The following is a 25,528-nucleotide window of genomic DNA, read 5'->3' as shown; positions in this document are numbered from 1 at the left end:
TAATAGTTTGGTTATTTTTTTTCCTTCATCCAAGGTTCCAATTGCTGTGGGTGATAAAATTCAGGCAAGTTTTTTAAAAGCTTCCACCTAAAACTTAATTAAAATGTCTGTTTATCACCAAACATAACAAGCCATAAATTATATGGATGCTTCAGTTTATTTGGCTCTGCAAACATGTCACTTTGATCGATATAAATTTGACTTCACTCTTGTAGAAAAACCTTCTTGAAAATGACAGCTCAATGATATTTTCTTTCCCAGCAGAACTAAAGCAACTCTAGACAGACGACCATTGGTTTGGTCTAAAAAGGGAACTCAGAAATAGATGTAGAGGGGTCCCAAAGGAGAATTCATTTAAAGAAAGTTCCAAATAATATAAAGGTTAAAGACATCATCAAAAACTATGAAATTCTTCTATCCACATTGCCAGTGTATATTACAAAGATATATAGGTATATATACTATATATGGTATATACAAATATTATGTACACTATATATACATACACACACACATATATATGTGTGTATATATACAGTGAGAGAGAAGTGACCATGGATAACAGGCTTTTTTACCTAAAGGCAGAATTCCACAAAGAATTTTTTTAATATTCCCAGAGGAAAATCAAATGATATTCTTGTCATTTCTGAAAAATAGATCAAGAAATATTATAATAATAAAATGACTGTGAGAGCATTAGCAGCAGACTGAAATATATATATCCAGACTAATATTAGAATGTCTGCGAACAGTCTCATGAATTACCAAATACCCAGGTTCATTTTGTTTGACCATTAGAAAAATTAAGTTGCTGTTTAATAAGTTATTCACAGATGCAAAATTCTCTGCTGGAATGGAATTAAGCACGCCACAGCATTTCCTAAAGAAAGGCCTGGTAAAACTTCAAACAAATTTCCTTTTAGAAATCTCAAAGTTAGGTGGCCAGTTTAGGTTTTTCAATGACTAGGAAATATGACAACCTCCTTTCCTCATTAAAGTATAAAAACATGCTTTGCGTTGTCTGGGATTCATGAGGCCTGGTCTCCAGCTATAGAAATAATTTGTGCTGGGGGCCACAATTTGTTTGAACTTGGCAGTCTTTATTGCCTATTTTAATTAATTTTCTTCGTCACATTCCATATATTTCTTTTACTGCATTCAAGGGACTATGCAGAGTTTGCAGAGTTTCCCCCGGGGTGTCTAATTTAACACCTGAAATTTCCATTAATTGTGAGTTGTGTGTATGTGTGTGTGTGTGTGTGTGTGTGTGTTGTGTGTGCATGTGTGTGTCTAAGAGAGAGAGAGAGAGAGAGAGAGAGAGAGAGAGAGAGAGAGAGAGAGAGAGAGAGAGATTGTCTGTTGGACAATGATTTGCATGAGTGTGATATACAAAATACCCATAGCAGGCATTTTGAAATTCTTTAATAAGGATTGCATATTTCCTTTGAAGTTCTGATTAAGCCTTCTTGTAATTCCCTGAGTTGTTTTTATTTAGCTAGAATATACAGCTGACCTGATGTTTGTTCTCAGTTCAAATCTCATTAGCTTAGTGTTTGCATTCACTACTTAAGTAATGATGAGGAATTTTTTATTTGAATACGGACTTTGGGAATATATACATGTGCATGTGTACATGATTTGATTAGAAATTCTCTGTCTATTTATGACTGAGAGGTAGATAAATGAAGACTAAATAGTAAATCTCAGTTTCTAATCAAGGTTCTGATACCTTGGTCAAATCACATAAAAGAAATTCTTTTTTTTTTTTTCAGCTATACGGGGAAAAGCACCTTTTTCATCAGAGTTAATATGTAGATCATATTAAATTATTTGTGTAACAATGTTTAGTACATTCTAAAGCAAGAAAAATGCTATAGCTTTCTATCAGTAAGGAAAACATTATACCTTGAGGTGGATCTTAACCCTCCTACTAACACTTTGCAACTCATAGATTTTTCTCTTTTTTTTATTATTTCAGACCTGGAAAGTAGATATAATTCTATTGGGGATAAGAAAAAGAATTCACAGAAAAATTCAATACAATGGCATAGAATAGTGAGTTGTTGGTCATTCATGGAACATATTATTCCTGAGGATAAAGCACGCCACATAGCGTCTGGTGGACCAGGTTGGTAAAGGAAGGGGAAGTTTCTCTCCAGTTACTCATTAATGACTTCAGATATTTGGAAAGTGTCCCCCATGTCTTTAGCTCTTATAAAACCAGAAGTTGTAATTTAATAATTGCTTTCCCTTTGGAGTTAGAATGGGTCATATTAGGGGCTGTGCATAGGGAGGGCATTTGCCTCATACGTGGCTGACCCAGGTTTTATTCCCAGAACCACATATAATCCCTGGGCACTGCCAGAAGTGATTTCTGAATGCAGAGCTAAAAGTAACCCCTAAGCATAGTTGGTTGTGCCCACCTCCCAAAACAAAACGAACAAGTAAGCGCAAGAAAAGGGTTGTATCAGTGCTTGTGTATTCATTGTAAAAATGAATGGGAGAAATTAATCAAACTACTGCTTATTTTCTGAAAACAACGGCAGAAAAGGGTAGCCAAATATTTTCAGATAAATTAAAAGCAAAAGTTGCCAAGTTAAATAGAGTAGAGACTACAGAATCCAGACTACACTTAAAGAGTGAATAAATTAAAAATGAACAAACACCAGAGTAAGTGGAGATGTTTACTCCAACTAGACAAGGGAGCTATAAAGGAAATCGTTAAGTTAAACAGGTAGGAAGTAGTATAAAAAAGCCCTAAGAGAAATTTCTAGACAACAGAACGGAAGAGAGAAAAAACAAAGATCGAGAGAAATAAAAGAAGACAAAAAAGAATTAGACATACGTTAGCAGCAAATCTGACTAGTGCAGCTTCATGAGAATATCTTCGCATATATCGGTACATATTCACTTACCTTTCAGCAGTGCTTTTACTGCTCTTTCATTTTGTCTGGAAATCACACTATAATAGCAAACATCTTCTAAAGGTGACACTTGTGTAAGACTTAGGTTACCCAAAAAAGAATAATCAAGGGTTTGAGAGGTACTCCCTGTTTAAGGGGCATGTCTAGTGCACAGCTGACCCCGGCTTCATCTGTGGCACCACATGTTCTTCCATTCACCACCACGTGCTTCTTTGGAGGTCCTAATACACTGCCAGGGTGGCCCAGAATACTCCTAGCTCTGCAGAGTTCGATCATCACTGTATAATCTCACGCTAAATTGAACTACTTTGTTAGCAGAGAATTACTAGGATGAACCCTTGGAAATCCTGAGCATCACTGAAGAAGCTCCCAAAATAAATAGAATAATTAATTAATGCTTATTTTAACTTATTTAATGATAAATTTCATGCATTAAGTGAGATAGAAACAAAATGAAGACAAAATTCCTACCTCTCAGTGTGAAATGATCATGTAAATATGGATATAAATACTCTCTTATTTTTCTGAAGCATTAAAGGTATCAATAAGTCATAAAGTGGGAGCAATGAACAATGGCATCACTATGGGTTTTCACTGTGCTTTCAGAACTGCGATAGATAATCTAAGTACTGAATCAGGAAATTGAAGAGAACTCTATTTAAGAGTCAAAGAATCTACACCCATATTCATGCCTTTGAATAAATTTCCCTGGCCACTCACCTCTATTCCTACGTCATATGATTGAAAGATGCAGTCAGTACTCCCTGCCTTCTTTCTCATTGCCCTCTACATCCACTCATTCCTTTATATGACCTTAAAGTCTTTCACTTAGGCCAGTTACTTTTTTAGTTTTGTTCTCCAATTTGGTAAAAAGTTCTGGGAATCCACCAACAAGCCAGCACATCACTTATATTTAAGTAAAGCCTTTCAATTGAATTAATAATGCTAATTCCCAGTGGAGCCAAGGAAATCAAACATTAGGCTTAGGTGTCAATCAATGTATTTGCCATCCAGACAAGATCTGAGCTATTCTCTAGTGAAAAATTTATAAGCCACTGACTGTTTTTAGTTTTCTCTTTTATTTCTTTCTTTTTCAGAGTTTTATGTGGGGAGAGAGAGGTGAGGAGCACACCCAACAGTACTCAGATTTACCCCTGACTCTGTGCTGAGGGATCAGTGCTAGCAGTGCTTGAGGATCCATCTGTTGTACAGGGGAGAAAATCCATTGTTTTTGATGGATTTTCATTGAATTCTCTCTCCACTGGGAATATTCTGTTTACCTTCCCATTTCATTGCTTTAAAAATACTGAAGCAGTTTGACACACATTTTTTTCATGTAAATAAAGTCACTTATTGATTGTAGGATATCATGGGTTTGTCCTTTACACCTTGCCACAGGAAGCTTAAGATTATTGTGTTACTCCCATCACAGTGCTCCCATTGCTCTGTGTTTATTTGCAATGTCTTTCTTTGTGCTCTGTTGACTTGTAAATATTGTTTTTCTCTTCTTATTAAGTCCTTTGTATGGTTAATTCAGAGCAATGTCCTTTTTGTATGAACATAAGAAGACAGTTAATGCTATGCTTTTGTAATTTGGGAGTTAATGGACTCTCAATGATATTTATATCCTGGGCATCTGTTCTCTCCACTTAAGCCTCAATTTCCCTTACTTTCCAGCACCCCCAAAAGCAGGGTCCCGACGAAGGACTAGATGGACTCAGGGCAAGGGGTGAGCTATGTGCTACCCTGGCATCAAGACGGGACTGGCTTACGTGCCATCATGCTTAACTACAAGTTAAGAGCATAGTCATGGACAAATTATGTCATGATCCAAAAAGTAATAACTAGATTTGGACCCTGCTAGGGTTAGGAATGATTAATCTGGCCTGAGCACTGTAGTCTGAGTCTGTGGCAAGATATTCCCAGGAGAGCCGCCATACAAGCATCAATATATCTCTTACTGTGTCCATACAAAAATAACTAACATTAAGAAGTAGAATTAAGATGTTAATTAGGATGCTAGGAGAAGAGGAAGACCCCTTGATGTGTTTCTGCCCTTGAGCCTGATGGGCAGTCGGGAAGGGCTGTCTTATGTTGATTTTGCTACTGCCCAGAGTGCTGGGCAAGGAGAGACAGAGAGTTGGAGGAGTTTCGAGAGAGAGCAAGGAGCAAGATGGAGTGCGGAGAAATGAGTGGGAGAGACAGGAGGAGACGGGAATGAGGGGCAGTGTGAGACTAGAATGGGGGACTCAGAGAGACTGGAACAGGCGCGTGGTGAGAATGGAATAAATGGTAACTGATCAACCTACTGGGTTGGTCCTTGTTTCCACCTCCGTCTGCCCCATGGCACAGGCTGCCCTGACTGGGCTAGAGGTCTGAGACTCCCAAATACCGGGTCTTCCCTGGCCGCCCCAGAGATCACACAATTTATAGGTGATTATTATTTGTTTTCATCCTACACATGAATAACTCGATACTGAGTGCCAGTATAGATTCTGAGGGTCACTATATCAAGGTTTTTGGTCCACCTAGCTAAATCCCCTAACAACTCCCAAACCTTATAGTTGATTTATTTATTTATGTATTTATTTAAGCTTTGGAAAGGCCATGCCACATTTTTTAAAAAAATGTATTTTACTTAGTTATACTGAATTACAAAGTTATTCATGCAATTGCATTTCAGGCATAAAATGTTTCAAGACCAATCAGTTCACCAGTGCCCATTTCCCTCTACCAATCCTCCTTCATTCTTCTGATTTTTCCACCCACTCACCAGGCTGCCTCTACGAGTGGCAATTTTTTATTTTTAACAACTTTCGGCACTCTGATTTACAGAGCTATTGCTGAAAGTTTCCTCTTGCCCCCCACGGTGATTTGAGGACCGTGGCTTTTCCCTCTGTAACTTCATCCTACCCTAGGGACTCATTATACTCTCTCAACTCTCTGCGTACAATTGATAAAAGGAACAGAGAATAAGTCAGGCAAAGTTTGGTGAGTCAGACTTTGAGCATCATTCCTGTTCAAATTCCATGAGGCCAGATGCAATGCACCTAAAACACATAACTGAAGGAAGGAAAGAATATGCAATAAACTTGAACTCAGTCTGTGCTGGAAACTTACTGATGAATAATTAGTCAACACCTCTGCCATGATCTTCATCATCTCAGCATTAGGAGTGTATTTCACTCAAACCCAAACTACAAAATACACAGCAGGATGCCAATTTAAAAATCTATTTAGTTATCACTGTATCACTGTCATCCTGTTGTGCATCGATTTACTCAAGCGGGCACCAGTAACGTCTCTATTACACTCAGCCTTGAGATTTTAGCAACCTCTCCTTACTCATCTTTCCCAATGATTGGAGACTCTTTCAGGGTCAGGGGAATGAGATCTCTTTAGTTATATGCACTTAAATGTCCAACATTTATAGGAAGTATATAGGTTTCAGTAACTACGCACTGTTTATTGATAATATAAAGTAAAAAGGTTATCCATCACTAGTGAACACTCAATAAAAGACATTAAATTAGGGTAAGATTAACTCAAAGCTTTTTCTCATTTAGATAATAAAGTAGATTGGAAGAAAAAACAGTAATTGATCCAAATCTGTCCTAAAACCTGTTTGTTCTTCACTGTGAAGTTCCCCAGTAAGGTAAATTCCCCATTTGTATATGGATTAGAAAATATTTTTCTGTCTGAGATACACTTTGATGTCTCTTGTGTTCATTAATTTTGAGCCCTTCCTTTGCTTATCCTAAATTTTCCATTACTCTCCTCAGCTCAATTGCTCGGATCATCTGGGTGTCTGTTTCCTTCTGTTTTATTAATAATATCATCTCCTTCCGTTCTTGAAAGCATTTATTTGGGCAATAAAATATGTGATTACCACATCTATTGTCATATCTAAAATGAATTTGGGGAAATTGTGCCTCCTTGATTCCCCAGTGTTTGCTAAGTTAATTTATTCTGATAGTTTTGTAAGAAATATGTTCTATTTCCTCAAAATATCAAATGATTTAAGAGAAGGGAAGTAGATTCAAGTTTAGTTTAGTTGGAATATGACTCATTACAAAATTTCAATTGCTTCTTATTTAATTGTTTCTTATTCTAATACCTTTACTCATATGTCTTTTGTTGGTATAATTGTAGAACTAATTAATTTAATCAAGTTAATGAATCTTGAATTAACTTAAAATTTTAAGCTCAGTTGAAAAGACAATGCTACTAATAAAATATTTGACTTTATTTTTACTAAAAATTATCCCTGGGTCTTGAGCCTGATGTCTAACTTTAGTTCAACATCTTACAGTTTTACTTGAAACAGCTATTTTGTGTATCTGACTTTCAAGATTCTTGATTTTAGATTTTCTCAATTTTTAAATTTCTTTAAATCAGATGATTGTCACCTGATTTAAGGAATACATCTTTTTTCCTTTTATTCCTCTCTCTTTAACTGAAAAGGCAATGGTAACCAAAATAAAGTATCGATCTGTCTACAAAGGGTTTTTTTTTCTTAACTATTATTGGGCTAAAGATTTAAAAAATCAGACTGCCTTGAGACTTTTTTCTAGGCAGTTGTCTGTGTTTCTTTTGTAATTATGATGCACTAAGTAAGTCTTTATCCTATTTTGTAAGTTTTTTTTCATATTGTATAGAGTACTAATTTATAGTACTAATTTCTAGATATGGGTGGATTCACTGTATCACTGTCATCACTGTCAACCCATTGTTCATTGATTTACTCGAGTGAGCACCAGTAACATCTCTATTCGTCACAGCCCTGAGAATTTAGCAGCCTCTCCTTACTCGTCTTTTCCAATGATTGGAGGTTCTTTCAGGGTCACAGGAATGAGACCTACTGTTACTGTTTTTAGATTGTTGAATACACCATGGGTAGCTTGTGAGGTTCTGCCCATGCGGGTGGGATATTCTCAGTAGCCTGATAGGCTCTCCAAGAGGTGTGTGTGTGTGTGTGTGTGTGTGTGTGTGTGTGTGTGTGTGTGTGTGTATGTATATATGTATGTATGTATATATATATATATTCTACATATATTGTAGGATAACATTGGTTTGTCCTTCTTCCCTTGCCACAAGGAGTTTAGGTTTAAGTGCTCTAGAGACACTCCCATTCCTTTGTTTATCTGTAAACTCTTCTCTGCATCCTCCTTTGAACCAGATAATCACCTTTCCCTAGTAAGATTCTGTTATCTTGTAAGATCAGATCCTTCTAAGGACTCTGAACTTGTATTGTAAGTTAATGTCTTTTGCATAGTTTACCTTAAAGCCATGTCCTTTCTCTATGGACACAGGAAGATAGTTAATATTATGCTTTGAAACTTGGGAGTTGATTGACTCCAAATAATATTTCTCCTGGGCATCTGCTTTCTCATCTCAGTTGCCCTTAGTTCCTAGCAACCCCAAAGCAGGGTCCCGACGAGGGATAGAATGGACCCAGAGCAAGCTGTGAGCTACCCTGACATTGAAATGGGCCAGGCAAAGTGTCACAATACTCAACTGTAAGTTGAGGGCATGATCATGGACAATGCTGTCATGATCCAAAGATAGATGAGATTTGGACCCTGCTGGGTTTAGGAAGATTAACCTGGCCTGAGGACTGTGGTCTGGAATGTATAGTGAGATGTCCTCAGGGAGAACCAAACTTTAAGGTTATATCTCTTACTGTGCTCATACAGAATGACATTGCCAGAAATATTAGAAGTTGATTTACTACAACTATGTAAGTGGATTACTAGCTGAGGAAAGGAGAAAGCAGCACACCCTTGTTTGGATCCCACCTTTGAATGTAATCTCCTAATAATCTCCTTAGATGAGGTTTTGGTAATCTCCCCGAGAAATGGTCTTACCTCTCTTTGTTGATTGGCTAATGTTCAGACCTACCTTTGTGTTATCACCCGACGTGATTGTTATATACACTAATACTGTAGGAGAAGCAGGGGGAAAGAGACAGAAGCAGGAGGACACCGAAGTAGGAAGAACACGAAGAAGCACAGGAGAAGACGTAGAAGCACGGGAGACACAGAAGCAGAGCTCAAGGTGAAAGAAGTGAGAGAGAGAGCGGGGCTTGGGAGAGAGAGAAGCAGAAGTGCACACAACAGAGAAGCAGAACGGAAACAGAGATTGGAATAAACAGCAACTGATACCAAGCAGCCCGGCACTCCTTCCTTCCTTCGCCTGCCCAACTCCATCAGCCTCTCCGGGGTGGGGGAAGCGGCGTGAGACCACCGAACTCAGGCAGCGGGAAAGATAGAGCCATGCTGGCCCCCTTTCTCTTTTGTGAACACACAATATATGTGCATACATATATATCAGTTTCTATGATTTGTTGCCTACTGTTTGAACTCCATCAAATTTGGTGTGGTAATTATGGAAAACGGGTAAGAAGTGTCTTATAATGTGTCTTTAAGGTCTGGAAAGCAGCCTGGAGTGTGGCAGCGGTTGGGTAGTGGAGGTTGGCTGCCGGGTCTGGGTCCTTTGGGGCAGGGAGGGTTCTCACCCACCACCCTCTGGGGTACCCCAAGTGAAAACAGCCTGGCGCGGAGTCCAGGCTAAAACAATATTTTATATTTTATATTAAATTAATATAAATATTTAATATTTTATCTAAATCAATATTTAGTATTATTTTTAAATAATATTTAATATTTTTGAAAATCATATTTAATCGTTTAAATGTGGGAAGAGAACGACACTAGTAGAATAGAAGAACAACAGACCTAAGGGCAAAACGCAAATCTCCAAGCTCCTAGAACATATCATTTGAAGAGAACCTGGCTGAGCTTGGGTTTGGTGATAACTTTTTAGATACAACAAAGGCAAGAATCCTCAAAGAACTGATAAGCGGGTCATGATCATGCTTAAAAATGTCTGCTCTGCAGAGACCCTGCCAAGAGAATGAAAAGAGAAACCATAGACTGAAGAAAAAAAAGAGACGCTAAAGACATACCTGATAAAAACCCTCATTCAAAATATACAAAGAACTCAAAATACTCAAGAGTACAAGGCAACTTGATTCAAGAATGGGTCTAAGGACTTGACGTCATCGTGGTCAATGATAGGCACGTGGCAGATAAGCCACAAAGGGGACGCTCTGCTACTATAACAAGGAACTGCAAGTGTCCTCTGACTTAACATATGTTAGTTTCTCTCAAAATAATGCATCGCATGTCCTCATTTGGGGATCTTTGAAAATGGAATCAGTTAACTGTAATACTCTATATGTTGGCTCCTAGCATTTCTTGGTCCTTTTAAATCACTGGAGTTAACTGCAGCTAGTCTATAAATAAATGTATCACTTTATCACACTGTCATCAGATTGCTCATCGATTTGCTCGAGCAGGAACCAGTAACGTCTCCATTGTGAGATCTGTTGTTACTGTTTTTAGCATATCAAATACGACACGGCCACGGGTAGCTTGCCAGGCTCTGCCATGCTAGCGAGATACTCTGGGTAGCTTGATGGGCTCTCCGAGAGTGGGGAAGGAATCGAACCCGGGTTGGCTGCATGCAAGGCAAATGCCCTACCTGCTGTGCTATCACTCCAGCCATAAAGAAATGAAGAATGAAATTGCACTTTTTTTTCTTTTATTTAATCATCGAGATCTAAAAGCTGTATGACTCATTCAGTTTTATTCAGTTGGAAAGACCTTATTCATGCACTGTCAAATAACTGGAAAGATGGTGAATAAAGTGGTAAAAGTTTGAACTAAGGAACATAGATCAATAAACCAGTTTGTTAACTAAGTATGTGATCAGTACTCTTTATACATTGATCCTTATTGGTGAATTTCACATTGATCCTCGATAATGAATTTCCAAGTGTTTCTATATTTTCATTTCATTTTTTAAACTAAAAAAAATTGCTCTGCCAAATGTCACAGCACAAATAGGTAAAATTATAGTAACAGAGGGGAAAAGTGACAGTATACCCCTACACATATGTCAAGGAGCTAACAGCTCTCCAGTTTACATAACAAGATAATGAGGTAAAAAATGCTTTTTTCTCTGTTAATAAAAAATACTATGACATATAATTTTTACCAAATTAATACATGTAATTAAATATCCATGCATATTTACAAAATGCAGATATCCTTATATTGTTTCTTTATAAAATACACTACTTACATTCAATTAAGTCTTCTAAATAATGTAATTCTAAATAGATATTATTTAAACCAGATATTTTAAAAAATGTTTAAGTAATATTTTAATCTACATTTCATTTTCACATTGCCTACATATGTAATATATTTTATTACACATCTAATAACAATATTTACTGAAGTATGTTAATACAGTTATTTTAAATCAATATATTATTTTAAATCAATAAATCAGCTTAAAATAATTTCATATGTAGCACATAATTATGTCATAAAATATATTTTGTACATTCAAATATTCAAATGAATAAAAATCTATACTAATATATCAAATCTGAGTGCCTATATTAAATATTTTGTTTCCTATAAAACCTCAGTATTTTACTTTTTGTATTTATATATATATATACCCATATATTATTAAAGAATAGACATTTTACAAATCTAATTATGTTTTATTAAAATTTCATTAACTTTCTAATTATAATAATGTGTATTTTTTCTGATTATAGATTCATAGCTTAATATTCATATCATATTTGACACACCCAACACAATAGTTCAAATATCACCTTTTATTATCAAAATGACCCACCCCCAAATGAAATGAAATAAAATAATACAAAATAAATGCGTCCCTACCCATTAGTCCTATGCTCCTTCATCTTTCCTTCTAGCAGCCAGTACATATTTCTTGAGCTTGAGTTACTTTTGTTGTACATAGTTTATTTACTACTCTTTTTGTATTCCACAAATGAGTGAAAACATCTGGTGCTGTCATTAACTTTGACATATTTTGCTTAGCATAGCCATATAAATGTCTATCTTCATTGTCAGAAAGGTCAATATTCCATATTTTAAAGGTTGAACCATATTCTGCTGACTGTATCTGCCACATTTGTTTATGAAATGATCAAGCAATGGTTATTTAGATGTACTTCCTTTTAAGCTACTAACTCATACTTATCTGAAAGGGGGACCAGAAAAGACAATACAGGAATGGGTAAAGGCTCTTGCCTTAATTGCTACTTATCCTTAATGCATCCCAAGAGCTCTGTTTAGTACCTAGTGAGCACCACCAGTATTGTTCACTGAACTAAACAGAAAGTAAGGAATTAAGGCACAAGCAGTTCAGGTGCAGATCAGCTTGGCACTGCCCTGGCTGGTCTTCACCAGCAAAGAGTTGGAAGATGGTGGTACTGTGTCCAATTACAAATCTACTCTACATGTGGTCCTAAACCTGTTTGATGGCATGCAGATCTTCGTGAAGACCCTGACTGATAAGACCATCAACCTTGAGCTTGAGTCCAGTGACACTATTGAGAATGTGAAAGCTAAGACTCAGGACGAGAAGAGAATCCCCTTTTACTAGCAGAGGCTGATTTTGTTGGCAAATAGCTTAGAAGATGGCCGTACCCTATCTAATCGCAACATCCAAAAAAGAATCCAGTCTGTGCATAGTTCTGCGCCTGAGGGTGATCAGTTCTAAATCGGCCCCTTTAAGTTTCCAACACATTTCACTGCACTTTCCTCAAATAGAGTTGCTGCATTTCAAGGGGAGAAGAGAGGTGGGGAGGGAAGGAAGGGAGGGAGGAAGGGAGGAAGGAAGGAAGGAAGGAAGGGAGGGAGGGAGGAAGGAAGGAAAGAAGAAAGGAAGGAAGGAAGGAAGGAAGGAAGGAAGGAAGGAAGGAAGGAAGGAAGGAAGGAAGGAAGGAAGGAAGGAAGGAAGGAAGGAAGGAAGGAAGGAAGGAAGGGAGGGAGGGAGGGAGGGAGGGAGGGAGGGAGGGAGGAAGGAAGGAAGACCTGGAAAGATTTCTGCATGCATTAAAATATAACATGTTGAGTCCCGAAAGATATTATACTTGGTAAGATACTCAGCTGGGTTCAACTCTTAGCAGAGCATATAGAATCTTGAATTCTGTCAGCTCACAACTAGAAATGAATGAGCCCTCAGAACATTAAGCCTAGTCCCAAAAATCAATAACAACAAAAACTAATAATCTGATAACATATTTAAGTTGAATTTTATTTATAATCAAACAAGTATATAAACACATAACATCTGAACTTATAGTAATATGATGATCTAGAAATACCTGAAACAAGAATAAAGTTAAATGCATATGTCATATAATTTTAGTATAACAATAATAAATAAAATTGCCATCAATAACTTTCTTTCCATGAATAATAGTTCTTAAACTGTATGTCTCATAAATAGCCCCTACCACAAAATTTTAACTTTTATGCTAAAACTGGTGTGTTTTTTCTATGTTCCAAATGTACTACTAGATTTTGTTTACTGGCTCCTGGGTCACACCCAGGAGTTCTCAGGGATTATTTTTAGCTCTGCACTCAGAAATCACTCCCCCAGGGCTTGGAGAAACATATGGAGGGCCAGGATCAAACCTCTGTTAGTGTAACGTTAGCATCTTGCTTGCTCTGTTATCTTCCTGCCCTCAATTAGTACATATATTTAAGTATGTCAATTATGCCTTACTAATTTTATACAGTTTTTTCTACTTTATTGAAATTGATTCTAAAAATAAAATCACAGACAAGGTTAACTAAATATTTTACATATCTCTTACAAGTACTCAATATTTTATTGCATAATCAATTAAATATGATTACTTAAATATTGCTTGTCACTCTTCTATTACCTCATTTTATTCAAACGATGTAGGAATATATGTACATCTTTAGTATGTAGAATCACTCCAGTTTTCTAGTTTCTGAAATCCTTATTTAGCCATTAAAAGTCAATTCAAAAAGTCTAAGATATATTACAGCAGCAGTTGCTCCAATCTATACTTAGAAAAATTTGGTTTCAATATCTTAATCTCAAAAATGGTAGTGAACATAAGCTCCTCTGAAAGGTGACTTCACAGATATCCTTATTCAAATATTCATTAGCAGATGTGTTTTTGTTTCCATTTATTTATGCAAATATTTATTACATATTCATCCTTTACAACTGAAATTCAGTTTGTGACATGACTTTGTTCCCTAGAGACTCTAGGTTTTTCAAGGGCAGAAAATGTGTCAATATTAGTGTTTATTACCATATATTTCTATGAAAAACCCTTGACTTTAAAGTACTTGAGAAATGTCAGATAAATTACTGAATAAATGGTTGAATAAACTTGCAATAGTTAACATGTGTGTGAAGAAGTTTTCCATGACTCTGTCAATATCACATTCTAAATTCCACTCCAAAAAATGTTGATATCGTTGTTGCTATTTTCACAATACTTTCCCTAGAATGGCAGATGTTCGATTACTAAAGAGAAATTAAATAACTTATTGTTTTTCAGCGTCAATATTAAAATTTAAAAAATGCTTGTATATACATGTTTTCTTGCACATCAAGAATGTAGAGACATAATGGGGGATGGAAGTGGGACTAGCAATCAGAAATAAATAATATCTTTTTTAAAATATATAGAGTATTTTCAGTAATTCCAGGGTAGCTTCACCTTTTTGAAAATCTAATTTAGGGTGCTGGCTACTTTATAACTTTTAATTTTGAAATGTTCTTAATTTCACATGTTTAGTCTTTAAGGAAACATGAGTGTTAACTATAGAATTTTTTTCTTTCCCTTAGGAAACATTTTTAAATCCTTTTCTTCATCCTCACCACTGTCTGAACAATTGCATAAAACATTTCATAGTAGAAATCACATAAATTTTATGCAGAATTAATAGTGTTTGCATAAATAATTTGCTCAGTCATGAAAATAAAATATCATGACTTCAATATACTCCTTTGAAAATAGTTCACTTTCTTTAACACGGAATTTGCATCTTCCCACCAAAGTTTAAATAGTTAACTTGTCTTGGTTTCCCAGGAGACAGTTTTCATTTACAGGGTCATATTCTTAAATTTCATATACATCTGAGACTAACAACACAGCAAGAATCAAAGAGTCATTAAGGAAATCTTAAATAGCACTGAACTTTATAGCTTCTGAGAACACTGTTTAAAAGCTCAACTTCTTTAGGAAGTCCTCTTTGATTACTCTAATTTTTGTGAGAAGACAAAATCATTTTTAACCAATTTATGGAAACTTGTTTTAGAACTATTTACTACAATTAGAAGTAGATTCTAAATTCTTAGTAATTTAACAGCAATATCATTAAAATTAAAACCACAGGAGAATAATTAAGACTTGAAGATTTTTTTTTCTGTGCCAGATAGTTAAGTAGGGGCTTAACAGTTGCTATTTTTATACCCTGGAAGTTACATCATATTTATTTTCTGTTTTGTCAAAGTAGGGAATTTTGTTCCAGGAGAGGAAGTGATTTATTCCAAAGCATGTGTTTCACCATTTTAAATGGTGAAGCACTTTCCTTTTCTAGTTTTTCACAATGAGTGTGGTTTCCCTTTCTGTTTTGTTTACCTCTTATCTGTAGCATGACTGCTTCCTTCAAAAATTTGTAATGTAACATAGGTCAAAACCTGAAGGCCACCATGTTTTTCTTTTACTTTCTTGGTACTGACTATAGCAGAAGTCATATGGCGGAATCATTTCTAGGGAAAATGACAATGGAATTATTAAAATGTAATTCAGACAGTGAAAAATTATTTGAATCTTGGGCATGCAGAGTTAATTGAATCAAAATGTTCTGAACTGCATGGGAGTAAGAAAGAAAAGCATTAATGGTGGCATTCGGTCCCATAATTCATTCTTATGAATCAAACTGGAAGTTCTGTACGTAAGATAAAGACAAAATTGTATTGTAAGAATTTGTTCATATATCATGCCTGTTAAGTGGGAATAGGAGATGTAATATTAAGAAGACTGATATTCCAATTGCAAAAGATTTCCACTTCTAGGTAGAACTTAAAGTAGTATGTTTTTTTGGTCTCTAGTCTGCAATTTTCTCGTTAACTTAAAATTTTATTTTTTAATATTTTTTAAAAATCCTTTATTTAAACAACTTATTTATTTTTATTAAAGTAAGCCCTATTAAAGAAAAGGACAGAGGTCACTAAGCTCTAACTAAGACTGACAATCCCAGATTTACTGTGTTGTAAGAAAGGCAGTTAAAATTTTGGAAGTTTTTACCTACAAGTACATAAACACAGTATGTAGTATCAGTCATCAATGAGTTTGCAATTGGGTTAGGGGCAGAATAAAAATATCTGTGAAAATAAAGTTTTTGAAAATTAGAATAATGTACATCTTCAAAATAAAAATATGATAGATAACTATAAATTTGGTTTCCTCAAATGATCTCACAGAGAATTTGGGATTTGGCCAGGCTTGAAAGTTGAATTGAGCTTGGGTAACATGCAAAATGGTTCATTCCACAGGAAGTAGCAAGGAATTGCCTTCTAGTGGCTGTACTATTGATTAATGACCAGCAGGCCAGGGCAACAAATGAGGGCTCCCAGTGTAGAGTGCCCAAGAGCAGGGAAGCACTGAACTAATCTACATAGCTACTAGGATACTTACGGTATTCCTTATCAAACAGCTTGAGAGTCTTAAGTAGATCTGGGAAGTATCCTATGTCTGGAAGTGCAGGGAGTTTTGGCAAGCACTGGCCACCAAATTTTAATTAGGCTTAGACTTTGACCAACTGTCCAGATATTCAATATCTCAGAGAGCCTGGTCACCAGACCCAGGCATTCACCAAGCTGTCCTGTTGTGTTCACTCAGCTCTGCTGGTGGCATGGACACTATGTTTAAGAATGTTTTAGAGCCCCCACTTGGGGCTGGAGCGATAGCACAACGGGTAGGGCATTTGCTTTGCATGAGGCTGACCCAGTTGATTCCCAGTGTCCCATACAGTCCCCTGAGCACCGCCAGGAGTAATTCCTGAGTGCAAAGCCAGGAGTACCCCTGTGCATCGCTGGGTGTGACCCAATAGGGAATAACAATGAGTTCCTATTAGGGGGCATATCCTCAAAATGCATGGGGGCCCTGCCTAGGAGTGCAGGCTACTGTGGACTCTAGAAAGCTTGTTAGCCTTCAACTGTGGATGGGAAGAAAATAACCCATTAGCTGTGGGTAATCAGAGATTACACAGCCTTCTGTAGCTCTGCCCTTGTTTGGGACTGTGGACTTTGCCTTTGTCTGGACTCTTTCTCATGGAAAAAGCGGCTTCTCTAAGAATGACCACAAGAGTCCACTGAAGTGAAGCCTAATGACTCAGGTCTCTGAAAATCCTGCCTGTTTCGGTCTCTTTCCTCCTGATCAGGTATTTTAGGAGTACAATTCCGTGGCTGGGGTAGGAGAATGTTGATCTCAATCCATCATTGTTATATAAAATGTTGTTTATAAAAAGAAACAAGCAAGGTCCTAGATAATAGCCAATAAAAGCAAACTCTTCCACACTGAACACAGAACTGAGGTTATGAACAAGGTGGGGGTAGACGGGGGGTTGGGGAGAAGAGAGGAGGGACCCTGGGTCTCCATTATGAAACTTGTTGTTACTGTTTTTGGCATATTGAATATGCCACGTGTAGCTTGCCAGGCTCTGCCATGTGGGTGGGATACTCTTGGTAGCTTGCCAGGCTCTCCCAGAGGGATGGAGGAATCAAACCCGGGTCGGCCGTGTGCAAGGCAAGCACCCTACCTGCTGTGCTATCACTCCAGTCCAAGAAATAGAAGAGAGAGGACTAATAGATCTATACAGGGTTTTGCATCCCCATGAAAAAGAATATAAATTCTTTGCCAGTGCACACAGAAATATTCTACAGATGTTGAAAATTGACTTGAGGTGGGGTGAGGCATAATTATGTAGGTACAAAACATAAAAAGTTACATGATATTGTAATATTACTGAGGTTAAAAATTACCAGATTATACTAATATTATTACTGAGGTAATAATATTATGACAATTACCTCAGTAATAATATTATTATTACAATAAACCACATCTGTAGAATGAACCACAAATGTAAAATAAATTTCAAGTAGATGATTCTTGGTTATGCTTCTTATTATTAAGAAATTATGTTCTTGTTATTCAGAAACTGTGTTCTTGTTATTCAGAAATTGTGTTCAGCTTCTGAGAAAGTCAGTGCAAAAGTACATGGACAAGGTCAATGATAATTGTATGATGATAGTTGATCAATCATCATTAATTATATAATGATAATCATATCTAAGATATGTGCTGTAGCCATAGCACAGCGGGTAGGGCGTTTGCCTTGCATGTGGCCAACCTGGGTTTGATTCTTCCATCCTTCTCAGAGAGCCCGGCAAGCTGCAGAGAGTAACCCGCCCGCCCAGCAGAGGCTGGCCAGCTACCCGTGGCATATTCGATATGCCAAAAACAGTAACAATTAGTCTCACAATGGAGATGTTACTGGTGCCCACTTGAGCAAATCAATGAACAGTGGGATGATAGTGACAGTGATCGTGATCTAAGATATTAATGTAAGAAACTATTTCCAATGGAGAGGAGACATATGGTTCCCGGTGGCTTATGTGAAGTGAGGAGGAGCGAGATATGGCAGAAGGGAATCTACCTCCTTCCTCTATTCCCACCTCACTCACCTAGGGAGGGGCCTGGGAAATCTAGGAGCAATGTCTAGGCTAATGTGTCTTCAGACTGATGTTGGTGAGACCCCCGGTGACTGATGTGAAACATAAAGCCGAGAGCAGAGAGTCAGTCACTTTCTTTCAATCCACCCGCTGTCGCCATGGGACCTTCTGGAAAGACTGGGACTGATAAAGTGCAATGAGCCGCTGCACCATATGGACTTCCAGCCCCACCAGCCCCACTAGGTGGCTGTCAAGCCACTCCTGACATCCCTTGTCCTATGCAGCAAAGAAGTTAATTATTCAGCACCAGATATCTGAGGGAGCCAGGGATCGCTCTTTGCAGGAACAAAAGCCAGTTCTAGGCCTTGTCCAGTTTTCAGGTCCTTGCTTTGTCAGAAAAAAAAGAATTACGGGAGAAGATGAGGAATGAAGTAAAAACAAATTTCATTTGCAGGTTTTTTGGGAAAGGGAAGGAGGGCGAGAGAAGGAGCTTTTAACATAGTCAAGAGAGAATGCAGGCTTCTCCAAAGGTGGAGAGAGCCCCTGCAGACATCTTATTTAGAGATGAAAGAATGAGGGTACACATCTCAAGAGGGGATGCGGGCAACAACTGTGGGCTTGACAACAACACATGGGTGCATGCAGCACATGGACTCAGGCAGCATGTGCATGCACTTCCTTTGTTCAAACTGTCATTTATAGGGTTTCCCCCTAGCTGCTTTGTGCCTAGGTAACAGACCTTCACTAGGGTGGCCTCCAACGGTATAGAGCTGGGATTGGTAGATGGTCTTCAAAATTCATTTCATGGCTTTTGTTCCAGCTGGAGTTTCTTTGGGTCAGCTGTTGGAGCCAGGAAGGTCTTATCAGGCCTTACTTCCTGTGTCCACAAGGTGGGTCCTGATAGCCTTAGGGTTAGTTGGTTTTATTATTTCCCAGAAATTCCATTCTCTGTGGGTCCTTCTCTCTATACCTGCCTGCTTCCGTCCCTGCTAGGATGTCATCAAACTACACTGGGTTTCTGCAATGTGGGAAATGATCCCTGCCTCCTGATTTGTTAGAGAGCCTGTTAATCCAGACTGGAGTTCAAAGCAGGAAAGAAAAGTCAGTATTAAATTTTAACTGGACTTTCCAGGACAGTCACCACCCTACAGAAACACACACACACACACACACACACACACACACACACACACACACACACATGCACACACAAATTACAAGATGAATAGTGATGTAAAATTAATTTACTGGGGAAATAAAGTGGGAGAAAGAGAGACAGAGTAGATGTATACAACAGAGAATATAGGCTTGTCCGGAATTTAAAAGCAAACAAACAAAAACATATCCAAACTGGGATGCACACCTTTTTCACAGAATGGGGAAATGTGCTCCAAAGTCAAAAAGTCATATCTCAGGCAGATGTAAGCCCAAAGAGGCTGTGGAGTGAGAAAAAGAAAATGTGTATTTTTTGAAAAGAAACGACCACATGAATGCTCCTTCCTTAACCAAGTTAGTTTACAGTTTCCACAAACTGCCTCCTCCAAGTCCTTTGCTATCCTAGTCGATGAGCTTGGAGCTTTTGCTGGATTTTTTGATAGTCTTATCAAGGTATTATGTTGCTATGGTGAAGTCTTAAGTCTGGAGCCTCCAGCCCTGATCTCGGTCTAGAATTCTACATCACAAGGTTTCTAGTTTCCTCAAGTGGGTCTTGTGTCTTGAAGACCTTCATAACTTTAGGCTGAATGAGTTTCCAGGCTACTTTTTCCAACATACTTTACTAATCTACCGTCTCTTTGCTTAAAATAAACTCATCAGTTTATTTAAAATATGTGTCTATTGAATACTTTTAATATGCCATGCAGGATTGTTGTGTTTTGTAAATAAATCAAAGGATAATTCTGTTTTTTACAGACCAGTATATGGTTTAATTTCATATTTATGGATCGTCAAATAATTAAAAAAATATGAACTATTTTATACAGTTTTTTTAATTTTTATTTGCGATTTATTTGTGACCATAAGTATTGTTACTTTTTTTTTTTTTTTTGCTTTTTGGGTCACACCCAGCAGTGCTCAGGGGTTACTCCTGGCTCTACACTAGGAATTACTCTTGGCGGTGCTTGAGGGACCATATGGAGTGCCAGGGATTGAACCCTAGTAGGCCGATGCAAGGCAAATACGCTATCTCCAGCCCCTGTAGTCATAATTATTACAATGCTGCTTGAGAGGTTCAGAAGCAAACTTTCACACATTGAATACAGCTGAATCCTTATTTGTAGAAGGTGTTGTCTTTTGAGACTTTTTCTGTGGTAGACAGATAATACGCTTTGGTGGTAGGCCTGGAGTGGTCCTTCACACTTCTGAAATGAAGATGTTCACACTCTGGCAAACCAAGTTTACCCTAATCATTTAAAACAAAAATTATCTATAATTTAAAAAGTGGGGGTTAGAAAGATAATTCATCAAGTAGGAGAGTGCTCATCTTGCTCAAGGTTGACTCAGGATTAATCCCCACTACTACAGAAGACCTCCCAAGCTCCCCCAGGAACGATCCCCCAAATTAAATAAACATAATATAAAATAGTCTAAATGGTTCTTTAATTACAAGTCAGCCAGAAATATGTCTTCATGTATATACTGTTGTAAGATATTACACGACTTCTTTCCAAATGGATCAATTATTGGTTAAATGACAGTTCAAAAGAAATTTGTAACACTCAGTTGGAAAATAGTGAAATCCAGGGTAGGTGGCCTTTGCCCAGGTAATATATTTCGTAGAATGTAAGTATATGGCTATTCTAGATTGGAGTAGTGAACAGAAATAAATCATGTGCAGCAAAGTTAGTTTTTTCAATAAAATCTCAATGAGATAAATAAACAGGGTAACAACATGGTAGAAAGAAAACATCAGTAGAGTCAAATGTTTTTTAAATAACTTATAAATAAGGATGCCAATATACAGTTTGTGTGAATGGGAAGTTTTTTGTCATTCTTCAATAATGTAGACAAGATTCAGAAATTATGTGATGGGGAGCTGGAGTGATGGTACAGTGGGTGGGGCATTCTCCTTGCACATGGTCAACCAGAGTTTGATTCCCAGCAAGGAGAAATTCCTGAGTGTGTGAGCCAGGATTGTGACCCAAAAAGCAAAAAAAAAAAAAAAAAAAGGAAAAGAAAAAGAAATTGTGTGATGGAGTTTTGAACAAAACCAAGAAAAGTTGCTGATATTCACATATAGATTTGTTCAAAACAGAAGGGAGAAACATATATGTAAGATGTGATATTAAAACATCAAATATTTCAGGGTTTGGATTGTGATGTCTGGTAGCACTTATATGGGCTCATTTTAAAGAAGTTGTTATCAGAAGCTACTATTTTAGCAAGCATGTAATGTCAAGCTAAATTTCCCCCCATAACTGACAGTTGTTCAAGTATAAGGAAATAACTGTTATATATTTATTTTTTTTATTTCACAGAATTAATTCTGTTTCTTTTTTTAAATCCTTATTGGATAACTATTTTGTTTACTTTTCTGCAAAAAAAGGCTGCTTTGTGTGTGTGTATGTGTGCATTTATGCTACTCTAATTGTATAATACTCAGAGTATTCATTACAGAGGATCATTTATAGGATAATTAAATTAGGATAGAAATAGAAGAATGAAGCATCTTAAACATGCCACATAGAAATAGGCTATAGCATTGTATCTTGAAATAAAAAAAAATTATGACTAAGAAAAAATTTTATTTTAAAAAAGCTGAATTTTGTCCTCAATTGATGCACAGGATATAAAGAACCCTTACATAATACACTAAAAATAGTAATGTAACTGGGTATTCAATAAAATTGTCTTGTAATTAATAAGCTTAATATAAAAATATATTTTAAAAAACAAATTAATCAGGTTTAATTGCTATAAATAATATATATCCCAAAAGCAAACTAGATATGAGAAATAGTCAATAAGATACAGACCCATTATTAAACATGCAGGGAAACTCCATTTGATTAAACACGTGCAATACTGGTTTTGATAGAAAAAAGTTGATGAAATTTTGAAAATCTATAATTAATTACTTTCTTCTAGCCATGACTTTTATTTTTATTAGCATGAGTCAGAAGTGTACGTGTTCATGAAAAGATATGCACACAAAATGCTAAGATAAGCCATATATGCCATAAAAATAAGGGGAAAATAGGGCAACTTTAAGAAAATCAATGTGAACTTAAAAACAAAGTTCTTGGATCATTTCAAATTTCATAATACTGTACCAAAAAATTTAATTTTTAACCATTGAAAATTGGATTGCAAAGAATGTGTCAGGTATTGGTTTAAGCAGTTTGAAAATCACTTGTATCACTTGCCATCCTGTTGCTCATCTATTTGTTCCAGCAGACACCAGTAATGTCTCCATTTGTCCCTGTCACGTGCTAGTGTAGCCCAGTGGCATATGCTAGCCCCAGGAATACAAAGAGCATCAAATTGTTTTTTCAGGGTCTTGATGAAAAAGTCTGACCATCTTGTAGGTGGGCAGTCAGCTGTTCTTTTTACATTCCGTGGAATCCAGTCGGAAGTAGCTCTAGTCTGGCAGTCATCTCCAAATCTCATTACATGTCTGGCCCATCTGATTTTTGATGCCTTGGCAAACAAGACAGCATCCTTGATTCTATATCTTCAACAGAGGTTGGAACTCCGGATTTCTTCTCTCACTTGAGTGAAATGTGATACTCCAAGCATAGCTCTTTCTATTCCTCTTTCGGAGACCTGAATAGCATTCTTATCCTGTTTTCCTAGGGTCCAGGTCTGTGATCCGATCCCATTTGGAATTTTAGGACAACAGCGACATTGGTCAGGCAAAACCTTCGATTGAATATGATGTGGTCAATTTTGTGGAACTGTCCACTGGGAGACTCCCATGTCCAGCATTTAGATTGGGCCTTCTGGAACTTCGAGTTACCATGGATGGTCTTGGTCAACATGATAAATTCAGACAGTCTCTCACCCTGTTTGTTCCATTCTAGGCCATGTGTCCTGATGTGGAGTTCTTCGACCGATCTTCTTGGTCCTATCTTGGTGTTACTATCATCGACAATGACCTTGTAGAGGGTGTGGTCTTCTTTACAGAACAACTCCAGCTCTATGTGAACTTCTCAATTTCTTCTTCCTCGTATTTGGATGTTGGTGCGTAGACAATGAAGATAGAAAGTGCTGGAAATGAGTCATATCTATTCAAACATAAACGTCCAATTCAAATTGTTAGGCACTCAAACAAATTGATGCTCATGGCCAAGCACATGTTGACGAGGACACTGACACCAGTGATGCTTTTACTCTCACATCCTCCGAGGAACAGTTCTTCTCCAGTGTCGAAAACAACCTGTTGTGATTGATGCCTTCTCGTCTCAGTCACTCCAATGACATCGTACTTGATCTTCTGTGCTTGCACCATGAGGCCCTCAATGGATGCATCCGATGCCAGCACACATGCATTGAAAGTACAGACAGTCTTTTTAGTGCTTCTCCGTTTTGGCAGCCTAATTCGACCCTGAGATTTGTATTAGCCTGTCCTTTCTTGTCCTTCCCAACACTGCTGTATCGGGGGCGCTTTTAGGGTCAGGGGGAATGAGGTCCATTTTTGTTATTGTTTTTGGCATATCAAATATGCCACTGGTAACTTGCCAGGCTCTGCTGTGTGGGCAACATACACTCAGTATCTTGCTGGGCCCTCCAAGAGGGACAGGGGCTTTTGGGGTTGCCTCTAATCACCATTACAGGTACTCCCAGTCTACTGAACACAAACTTTTGGTCAACTGACATGTTGTAAGGATCTGCACACTGACAAACACACACCTACCTACATCTCTGGGCAGCACCTGTTGGGTAACTCTTTGTCGTTTGGCACCATTGCCACCCCCTCCCACAATGAGGTGTTGATCTACCGATGGGGGTTGAAAAATAGATAATTTAATGCCTCTAAAATACTGAGTTTTCTGATGATGATTACTTTATAATTTTATAATTATTTATGAGGCGAGTTGTTTCCTTAAATTGAAAACATCACAATAAAACTTTGTCATTATGGCACAATTTACCAGTAGCAGTGTATTGAATATAATTGCAATATCAATTTGTATTTAATTATCACAGTTTAGGGACTCAACATTATATCATAAACAAAGAGACACTCAGTAATGAATTTTACTTCTTAAAAATAATGTTGAATAATATAAGCTTAATCAATAAAAACACATTAAAGTGGATGAATTTTATATACAAAACTAAAGCTTTTCAAGAAGAGTTAAAGCTTGCAGAGCTGAATGAAATAGTATACATAGCATCGTTAGTGGTGTCAAGGAAGACATGTGGTTAAGTAGAGTAAAATACACTAGAGATTCAGAATATGAAGTGGTGGAAAAGCCATTGGTATTAGTTCTAAGAAAGCCATTTGAAGTCTCTGATGGGTCTGTTGTAGAACTAAGGTCTCGACCTTTTAAAGGGAGTCTATATAAAGAAGGTTGAAGCCATCAGTCTAGATAAATTATGAAAAAGATTAATGACAGTAAAATGAAAAAAGGAAATTTCATGACAAGTAATAGGTATCAGGATCAAATAAAGATTTTCTTGTCATTTTTCACATTATTTGGAAATGTTATAGCTACTGAGAGTATCTCGCCCACATCGCATGGCATATTCGATATGCCAAAAACAGTAACAAGAAGTCTCACAATGGAGACATTACTGGTGCTCTGGTGCCCGTTTGAGCAAATCGATTACCAGTAGGATTACAGTGACAGTGACAGTGATTGAAATGTTACAACAACTTCAGAATGTTATAAATGCATTTAGATAGAAATGTTTAGAATGAGAAGAAAAAAAGACATATAGAGCGGGACCCATAATAAAATAAGATATCATTTTCAATCTGATAGTGGCTAAGAATGAAAAGAATCAAATACTTTAAAATAGACTGTGTTAAG

This window comes from Sorex araneus, chromosome 3 (assembly GCF_027595985.1).
Source record: "Sorex araneus isolate mSorAra2 chromosome 3, mSorAra2.pri, whole genome shotgun sequence".
Classification (NCBI taxonomy): domain Eukaryota; kingdom Metazoa; phylum Chordata; class Mammalia; order Eulipotyphla; family Soricidae; genus Sorex; species Sorex araneus.
Note: the sequence above shows the minus strand (reverse complement) of the source record.